Raw genomic sequence first — 11,030 nt, forward strand, 5'->3', positions numbered from 1 at the left:
AAAATAAAAATTATAAAATATACAAAAATATATAGCCATATGAATGCATGGCTAGGGCCTGTTCCAAAGTCCTAGAAGAGCCCATACAAGCCGGGCCCTGAAGCTTAAACTTTCTTACCTCCGTGGCAAGACCACTTCTGCTACCACATGTGGAAGATTTGCTACCTGCATGGCGGGCTGCTGGCTGGCCACCGAGGTCCCTTCGGAGACTGAGATTTTGTGATTCTGTGTCCTAAAGTCTATGCAGGAGCACTGCACTCAGAAGCAGGCCGGGGGGCTCCTGCTCTGGCCCAGTGCTTTAGAGGGTTCTGCCATATCACGTATATCCACAGCAGAGACATCTGAAGGACCAGTGACTCTCAGGACACAGCACTGCCTGGAACCCAAACATCCACTCTCATGACCGACACCAGTCAGGCCCCAGGGAAATGCTTCTTCACACCTTTTACCTCATGTTCTCGAAGCCAAAAGTTCTGGAACCCTAATGCTGGGGAGGTTTGTAGGTTGTACAACTGCCACATGGGAGACAACTCTGCTTTCAGGGCAGGGCACAGGAAGCATTCAGGATTAGCTCATCCAAGCTTTCTTCTCAAATCCAATGAATGTAATAGACTCCTACCTAACAAAGTATCCTTTCCCAGAAATGCTGAGTGTCCCTATTCTTGTATGTCTTCCTGTTCCAGTTCATGGTCCTGGACATACTCATGAGTTAGTTGCAGTATTCACAAAACTTACATGTGGCATTTGAGGAATGCTTTGTAAGACTGATTCTCATAACTCTTATATACTTGCACATTTATAGGTCTAGACATAACATGTAGCAGCATGCTACCAATTCTTTCCATCACTCTATAGCAGCAGTGCTCAAAGTATGGTCTAAGGATTCCTGGGAGTTCTTGAGCTCTTCTAAGGAGTCTGTGGGGGTCAAAATCATTTTCCTAATACAGGTTGTGCAGCCCTCACCGGAGAATCCAAAATCTGAAATGCTCCAAATTCTGAAACTGTTTGAGACTCAACATGACCCTACAAGTAGAAAATTCTACACAGGACCCCCTGTGACAGGTCATAGTCACAATCCAGACAAAACTGTTTCATGCTCAAAATTATCAAAAATATTTTATAAAATTACCTTTGGGCCATGTGTATTAGGTGTATAAGAAGCCTAAGTGAATTCTGTGTTTAGACTTGGGTCCCATCCCAAGATATCTCGTGATATATATGCAAATATTTTTTAAAAATCTGAAAACCAAAACATTTCTGGTCCCAAGCATTTTGGATAAGGGATACTTAATCTGTAATGCTAAGATATCATTTGCCCTTTTCAGGCTAATTCTTTCATGAGTATACAGTGGAGTTTTCCAGAAGCTACTCAGTGTGTGATGTCATCGTCACTCTGATGACTAATGGGATGTGTGCTTGTGTGCTGGGTTTTAAAAGTTATCAGTTTTAATTTCTAATTTGGCAAAAATTGATAATTATAATTTATATAAACAAAAGGGGTCCTCAACAGGGGTCTTTGGGGTCCTCAATTACTTTTAAGAGCATAAAGGAGTTCCAACCTCAGAAAACTCGAGACTTGCTTGATATTGCTTTAAGAAATTTGCATGATGTACAGGATAGCACTTTATAAGATGAAATAAAAACGTTTTTGTAATTTTGTTGTGACAGTGATAATTTAACATACATCATCCCATTATTTAGTTTGTACGTGGCATATAAAATCCATGTTTTAGTTCTGTATCCAAGTATTGCTTTGAGAATTATATTGATAATTTCCAGCCTTAGAAGAGTGTAATTCACAATTTTTCCAGTGTGAAATTGATAAAAAACTAAAAACGATAATGACTCAAGAAAAGTTATCTAATTCAGTATGACTCTCAACAGAACACAAATTATATAAAATTGTGTTTATAACTGCATAATTGGTGGCTTTGCTATGACAAAGGCAAGAAAAATAAATTTTGTTAAATAAACATGTACAAATTTATGAAGTATGTATATATGTATTACTCAACCAAACATAGCCCGCCCATCATGTGCAAAATAACTAAATTTAGTCTTCTGATGTTTTGTCAATTTTCAGCTATATAAAAACCATAGCTTTATACATTTTTAAGTTTTGTCATTATGAAAGTATGATGTCAAAGTACAGTCAGGGCATATTTTATTTAACACTTTATTAGCCCAGTGGATCATTTTTCAGTATTTAGTCACATGGTATGACAACCTGCCTGGGTCCTATGAAAGTTAAGGTGTGCCTACTACTATGGATCGGGTCATTTCTCCCAGAAGTGGGCAAGAGTTTCCAAAATGTTCAGATCCTGGATCAACCACTTCTTACTCTAGCTGGTAGTTCTGCCACTGAGAAAGAGACAAGAAGGTGTGAATCCACACTGATTAGCTTGAATCATGGTGCTTGCTGCCTTTTCTGTAGCTCTGGAATTCCCATCTATATACATGGAACCTCTTGAGTGTGCAGCGTAAGGCAAACATTTGGCATATGCAGAAGCCCAGATAGGGAGACCACACTGGGACCACGCCTCCTATCCAACAGTGTCCCCACATGGATTGCAAGGGTGAATGTGAAGTCCTGGATGAGAAGGAAGAGCAAGGCGAGTCACTTGGGCAGGATTGTCCTTCAGGGTGGCTGACCCAACACCTTCCAGAGGGCTGAAGTCTAGGGTTGTAACTGGCTCCGGGATGCTCCAAGCCTGAGGCACCCTGTGGCTTGGCAGGTTCGGCCAACAAAGCTCGACTTGCCCAGTCATGGTTTCTCAGCACAGGCTGCCTGTCAGGCCAGGATATCTGGTCCTTCTCCCTCCCACCATTCATCCCCTGCCCCAACTCCCCTGCCCAAGAAAACCTGTCAGCAGGCTTTGCCCAGACCTCAGCTGTCTTTCTAGAGGCTGCTCAGGTGAAGAGCAACCTAGAGAGCCGTGGGTAGAGGATGCAGGGTGGCAGCCAATAGGAAGGCGGCGCAGGGTTGCCTTTGCAGAAGGAGATGTGGCAGAGGAAGCCCGGTTCCCTGCACCTCATCTGTGTGGTGGAGCTTGACCTCCCTGTCTATGTCATATGCTTTTCTCTCCCAGCACAGAAGGAAGGATGGAAAACTGAGGGAAATGTGACCTGTCAACCTCTGCTTTCCCCTCTGCCCAACCAGGAGTATGGGACATATATCAGTTGAGGGTTATAAGGACAGAAAGAGCCATGGCCATGGGTCCTCCTTTTCCGGTTCTTCCTCTCCAGTTCCCACTGATCAGCTCACACTGGGTGCTGCACAGGGTTAGAAAGGTGATGCCATTTTCCACTCTGCAGGCATCTCATGGCAGGATACCTCAAGGATATAGGTGCCTGCTGGTCTTCACCCGGGTGAAATCAGAAATATTTGGAAACTCGGCTGGGCACGGTGGCTCACACCTCTAATCCCAGCACTTTCAGAGGCTGAGGCGGGCAGATCACGAGGTCAGGAGATCGAGACCATCCTGGTTAACACGGTGAAACCCCCCTCTCTACTAAAAATACCAAAAAAATTAGCCAGGCGTGTTGGCGGGTGCCTGTAGTCCTAGCTACTCAGGAGGCTGAGGCAGGAGAATGGCGTGAACCCGGGAGGCGGAGCTTGCAGTGAGCCGAAATCGCGCCACTGTACTCCAGTCTGGGCGACAGAGCAAGACTCCGTCTCAAAAAAAGAAAAGGAAAGGAAAGAGAAATATTTGGAAACTCACTGGACAAGGCAAGAGGGCCAAGGTGGAATAGTGGAGGCAAAGGCAGAGGTAAGGGTGCAGGGCAGATGGGTTGCACAAGGCCCAGCCCTGAGAGTCCTGGGTGGTGGAGATACTAGGGTGTGGTGGGGTGAGGTCAGAGGCTCAGGCCATGCCCTGTTGTGAGTTCTCATGAGCACCTACTACGACCTTATTCCCTGCAAAAATGTCCCTTTCCTCACAGCACTTACAATTTTTTCAACCAATATATATGCATTGACAATTTACCATGTACTTGGCTCAAAGCTGGCCACCAGAGTCTCAGAGATAAATATAATTCTAAGACACTTACAGTAAAGTGAGAGTCACGTGTGCACACAGATACAAACTGATTAACACTGGAATAAGTCATTTAACTTCCAAAGAACTTGAGTTTTCTCATCTATATACTAAGGGAGTTTGACTATTTGTAACATATCCTATCTACTTCCAAAAGATTTTGAAATAGCTTCCAAAAACACACATTTATAATAATTTTGTTAAACTAGAATTAGAAAACTAGACAGCAAGTGGAAGAAGAGATACCAATGGAAGGGGAGAGGAGACAAAAGAAAAAAGCTAATATGAGGTCAGGTTGGGTTGAGAAGTCAGATGCCAACCGCCCTGGCTACGTTGTCACTATAGTGGATCATCAGATGTGATTTTTGAGCTTCTTGGCAGCCAAGGAGAAAAGAGAAACAGAGGGTTTATATGATTACCATCGTATGGCAAAATAAAACATCAGGTCTTCAGGAGAAAATAAATCTTTCCTGGTAGTAAACACTGAAGATAATTTACTGTGTGGGCCTTTCCTTATATATTTAATGTAGATTATAATGCTTTTAGTGGTGGTTTATCCAGGACAAAAAAATGCAGGTTTTCATGTGGTCATTTCTTCTGCCAACCATCAAGAGATGCCAAGCATATAACATTAAAATGAAACTTGGCTGAAGGCATTTTTCCTGGGCAGCTAAGCTAAGGTGGTTCTAATGTGTAGTTTTTTAGTGACATGAACTGTTACTAGGATAGATAGAACTCAGAATCTACAGAGGAACAGTTATATAAGTAGTTTTTCTCACACCATCACCATCCCTGAGTATTGGCAAATGTTTTCATTTTTGCCAAGCAGAAAGGTGAAAAGTAATGTTTAATTTTAGTTTTATTTTGCATTTCTTGAATTATGAGTGGTATTAAACATCTTTCTATATGTTTATGGGCCATTGATATTTCTCTTTTTGTAAACTACTTGTATTGGCAAAAACACTTTTGCACCAACCTAATATATATTCTTTGACTTTTTTTTTTGAGGGGGGTGAAGTCTTGCTCTGTCACTCAGGCTGGAGTGCAGTGGTGCAATCGCAATCTTGGCTCACTGCAACCTATGCCTCCCAGGTTCAAGTGATTCTTCTGCCTCAGCCCCTCAAGTAGCTGGGATTACAGGTGTCCACAACCATGCCTGGCTAATTTTTGTATCTTTTTCCCCCCTGAGATGGAGTCTTGCTCTGTTGCTCAGGCTGGAGTGCAGTAGCAAGCTCCTGACTCACTGCAACCTCCGCCTCTGGGTTCAAGCAATTCTCCTGCCTCAGCCTCCTGAGTAGTTGGGATTACAGGTGTGTGCCACCATGCCCAGCTAATTTTTGTATTTTTAGTAGGGATGGGGTTTTACCATATTGGCCATGCTGGTCTTGAACTCTTGGCCTCAAGTGATCCTCCTGCCTTGGCCTCCCAAAGTTCTGGGACTACAGATGTACGCCACCGCGCCCGGCAGCTATTTTTTAAAAAACTGCTTAGGTGTCCTCATCTATAAAATGGAGATGGTAATAATAGCACCTACCTTATAGGGTTACCTACTGTAAGAATTAAATGAAATAATCTATATACTTAAAATAGTGTCTAGCACATCGTAAATGATCATTAAGTATTAGCAATTAAAACAATTTTTTTTTATTCATTAGTATGAGTTTCTTTGTAAATTAAGGAAATATCCCCATGTCATATTTTTCTCAGTTATTGGAAAAACATTTCTATGGTGGTTTTCCATACAGAAGTTTAAAATTTTTTTATGTGGTTGAATGTATCAGTCTTTTCCTGTATGACTCTGGGTTTTCCATTCTGATTAGAAAAGCCTTCCCACTATGCTATGTGGGTGATGGGTTTGATAGTACCCCAAACCTCAGCATCCTGCAATATATCCTTATAACAAATCTGCACATATATCCCCCAAATCTAAAGTAAAAGTTGGGAAAAAAGAAAGGCTTTCCTATTCCAAAATGTAAATCAATTTACCCATACTTCCTTATAGAATTTACAAGGCTTTATGACACTTAAATCTTTGATCCAAATGGAATTGTTTTGGTTCCATTTTTATGATTCCTCTCCAACAATAATCCAGGCATCCCAACACCATCGATTGAATATTCTATTTTCTCCATTGAGTTGAATAGACATGTTTGAATCTTTCACTAAAGTTCCGGAGCACTTTCCCTAGCTTAAGGTTCCTTTTGGCTATAATGTGTCAGGATGGATGCCGACCCATGGGAAGAGACAGGCATGGATGTGGAGTAAGGGAAAGAGGTAGAGCAGGGAGCAGAGGCTCCAACCCTTCTGTACCATCAGCTTGATGAGTGATCTTAACACATCATTTCTACTTCCTAGGCCTCTGTTTCTCTCTCTGTAGAATGAGGAGAGAAGATTGGTTGTTTTCTAAGGCCTCTTCCAGTTTGAATACTGTTTGATTCTAGAGATTGCAGAGAGCAAGTGTGCGGGAGTGAGAGAGCAGGAACTGAAAATCGAGGCATCCATGGTATTTGTCAGTCTCTTATTTGCCGGTCCTACCCTCTCCCACCATCCACCACCCCTCACCCCCCAGCTCCCCTGTCCAAGGCCCAGGGGCCTGGGAACCAACCAGACCTTAGCCCTGGCAGGGGAGGGCAAGACCTAAGAGAAGCTACTGATTGGGGGACAGCAGGCAGAGGACACAGGCCCCTGAAAAAGGCTGAGAAAGCCAGCGCTGTACCAGCACCACTAGGGTCTAACCACCTCCAAGGCCCTAGACCCATCCCAAGAGAGGAAGGGCTGGGTAGGACCAGAAAGCGCCACTCTCAAGGTGGGATGTGACTGTAGGAACATACACATGCATGCACACATGCACACACACACACACATGCATACACACACATGCACGCATACACACACGCATGCATACACGCACATGCACACACATGCATGCATGCACACACATGCATGCATACATGCACACAAACACACACGGACACATGCATACACACACACACATGCACACATCATCCCAGGATGCATACACACAGAGGGGGGCAAAATTACTTAGGCTTTGCGGTGAGACAGACCTCAGTTCAAATCCCTGCTCCACCACTTAATCTGTGTGACCCTGGCAAGGTATTTAACTTCCAGCGCGTCCTTGCGAATGAACTTCGCAGGATTTTTGTGACAACTCAATGAATCCTAACAGTGCCTGGGACACAGTAGGAGGCTACTTCAGGATACCCCACGTCCACTTCTGCTCCCTCTTTCTATGTCTTAGATGCTAACGTCTTTGATCAGGCCATAGCATGGCCCAATAGAAAGAGATCTTGGCTTTGGGGTCAGACCACCCTGCATTCGAATCCCACCCATGCAGCTTCATTAGCTCACATCCATAGAGCAATCGGGCCGGGCCCACAGTGGGCACACAATAAGTGGTGTAAATACTGCTGCTAGGTTCATTTTCAAATGATGAGGCCAGCATCCAGGCAGGATCAGGTAGGACAGGGTGTTCAGGCCTGGAGGGAGGAAGGCCTGAGTCTGAGGGATTCACTAACAAACAAAGGCTTAAGACGATCACGCAGTAATGATCCGACGGCCTCACTGGGAGCCTTGACACTGACTCATCCTCATGTCCAATTCAGTTCTAGGCAGCCTTCACAGAGCCATTTCCTGGCCTACACCCCTGTCATTCCCAGCCAGTCGATAAGCCGCCATCAATAAGGCCGCCAGATAAAATCTAGGACACACAGTTACATTTGAATTTCAGATAAATATCAAATGATTTTTTTAGTATAAAATGTGTCCCAAATATTGCATAGGGCATACTTATACTAAGAAATTCTTATCTGAAATTCAAATTTAACTGTGTGTCCTGTATTTTTGTTTGCTAAAGATGGCACCCCAGCCACTCGATCATCCACTACTTATAATAGTAGCGACTTACATTTGTGAACACTTAAGCGACCATTACATCAGCTGCATGCCGCCCTTTGCAGTCAAGGTTACATTCACCAGCTGGTACATCCCTCCTTTGAAGAGGTGGCACATGACATTGTGGCGAGGGGACAGCAGGCGCTGCTGAGGAGGGCGGGGGGCAGCGGGCTCACTGGGAGTGGATGGGAGCTCTTACAGCAATATCATTATTATTACCTGCATTCAACAAGCAAAAAAACTGAAGTGTATTCATTTAACAAACATGTACTAAGACTGGTGCTTTTCAAGGTCTGAGAGGAGAGGTTAACTGATGTGCCCAGAGTCCCCTGGCTGGTGGATGGTGGCCAGTCCAACTCTGCAATCCTAGGGGGAGGCAGTCAAATGCTTCTCTGCCCTCTCCATCATGCCAATGCTGGAGAATCCCCAACAATACATTCCAGGTGTGTCTGAATCTTCTGTGTATGTGTTCGTCTCCCTCCGCAGTTGGCTCCACTCCTCTCACCTCACTCCAGGCTGGGAGCCCCAATGGCTAGAGACAGTCTTATTAACCTTTGGATTCCACTGAGGAGCTCAGAGTGGGTGCCCAGTAATCACAAGGAGTTACTGACGGGGGTCCCATCTTTACTAAGCCACTACTTCCTTGGGAACAGGGGCGTGACACTGGTTACATATTTTCCACAGCCCTGCTCTTCTTCCTTCAGGTCACAAATGCCAAGGGCCTCTGGAAGGAGTCAAGAAGGGAAGGGCAGATACTTGGGTGGGACAGAAGAGGAGAGGCTGAAGACAGGATTAAGGCGGTAAAATACAAAACGCATACCTACACAAATAACATGGTTTTGGCATCTGCAGTGCTGGCATTTACTGTGATGGGTGGATCCCTAAAATTAAAGTTGATTGGGGAAGGGGTCAGGGCAGGGACAGGTTCAGAGTCAAGATACTCAGGGCAGTACTGAATGAGTCTTAGAACACTAGCATGTAGGAGCAGCATTCCACAGCTGGCCCCTGTCCCTCACCCCACCCCAGCCATTGGCCACTCCACTCCAGCCACACTGGCCACCTTGTCTGCGTGCTCCCCATCAGGGCCTTTGCTCTTGCCGTTAACTGCTTGGAACGCTCTTCCCCCAGATGTCACTCAGTTGGCTCCCTTGCTCTTTCCAGTCCCCTTCTCAACAAAGCCAGTCCTGCTTTGTTGAGCCCTGTCTCAACAAAGACATCCTGCTGAGTCCTGGAACTGCCCCATCCCTGCCCTCCTCACCCCCTTGCCTAGCACTGCTTTCCCCTGTCCATAGCATCTCTAACTTCTAGAAGTTATTTGTTATTTTGCTCACTGATGTATCCTGACACTGCAGAATGGCACCTGGATGGTGGGTGCTCAGTAAACATGTGTTGTGTTAAATTTGTTGAACTGAATCTGGAAGGACCTTGATCATCTAGTTATTTCTAACCAGGTGTGCTTTCCGAGCTGCCGGTGGAACTTCTCAAAACACCCCAACCAGAGTTCCTACCCCAGACCTCCCAGGTCAGCTTGAGGAGCTCCCCAAGGTTTCAGATATTAAAGATCCCTTCTCTGGTGCAGTCTCCCCTCTTAGCAACTGGCTTGCCGAGGCTCCCAGAGGGCCCGTTCTCTCCAAGGCCACTGCGTAGTTGGGGGCTGAGCCAGCAATCCCACAGTTCTCTCCACTTGGAGCCCATTCCAGCTCTTCAGGCGGATTGGACAGCACCTCCTAGGCCAGTCTGGGGGACCCTCAGTCCAGAACACTCATTGTCAGAGAGAGTGCCTGGTGCTATTGTTCTGTGTCTAGTTTTCTCCCAGCCCAGTGCCTAGCACATAGCTACAGCTCCTGGAATGTTTGCTTTTATTGTTTTCTGTCTTACTCTTGGTGAGCAGATATGCTTGGGCCTCAGTCCAGTTGATCTTCATCTCACGTTCTCCAGTGAGCTGAGTAGGCACAGGGCTGGAGAAGTGAGGAATGGAAGGATGCCCCTGCCTCTCTCACTATGACCTGAGTTTCGAAGCAAGGTCCTGTGACAGTGAGAGAACTGGCTTGGGGCCAGTTGTCTATTGCTGTGTGGCCTGAGCCGGTCTCATAACCATTCTGTTTCCCAGACTGTAAAATGGGGCTGGCACCCAGGGTGGACATGAGGATCCCACCTGCTAAGGTATTGCTGGAGGCTCATCATACAAACCCAAGGTTGCACTCTTGGTCAATGCCTCCTGTGGCATCCCCACTCCCCACCCAAGGACAAAGTTCATTTCCTTGGCCTGGAACCTGAAGTTCTTTCACCTTGGCCCCAGTCCCCAGCCCCTTGCCTCATCTGCTGCCACTCCTCTCTACACACCCTTCACTCCGGCCACAGTTAGTCACCACCCTGAACAGGCCACACCGTATCACACCTCCACACCTTTACACAAACCGTTCCTTCTGCTGGGAATGTCCCCTCCCTTTGCTACCCAGAGAATCACAGCATCACCAACCTCTGCAACACCTTCTTCCTGGTCTGTCTGTATCTGATGTGGAGGCCCGCAGCCTGGGTTACACCCCTGGCTCCACCACCTACCTGCTGAGTGACCTCAGGCAAAGCTCTCTACCCTCTTAGCCTCAGTTTCCTCATCTGCAAAATGGAGAAGATAACAAGACCATCCTTCAGGACGTTGTAAGGATGAACTGAGATCATGTGGGACCTGGCCCCTTCCTGGCACACACGAGGTGTAAATGATAACTGTTAGTGCTGCCCTGTTCCTATCAGTACCTCACTCTGCCCAGCTGCACTCAGGATCTCTGCCCTCTAAGATGACCCAAAGACCACCCAGGCTAGCTGATTCTGCAGAAGCATGGGGATGGGGAGCTTTCCTGCAGTCAGCCCTTTCTCTCTCTCTTTCACTCCCTCCCTCCCTTCTTTCTTTCCTTCCTTCCTTCCTTCCTTCCTTCCTTCCTTCCTTCCTTCCTTCCTTCCTTCCTTCCTTCCTTCTCTCTCTCTTTCCCTGCATCCTGCCCCCACGCCCCCACCCCCAACTACAACAGGATTTTGCTCTGTCACCCAGGCTGGAGTGCAGTGGTGTGAATACAGCTCACTGCA

Source organism: Mandrillus leucophaeus, unplaced genomic scaffold (assembly GCF_000951045.1).
Source record: "Mandrillus leucophaeus isolate KB7577 unplaced genomic scaffold, Mleu.le_1.0 Scaffold118, whole genome shotgun sequence".
NCBI lineage: Eukaryota > Metazoa > Chordata > Mammalia > Primates > Cercopithecidae > Mandrillus > Mandrillus leucophaeus.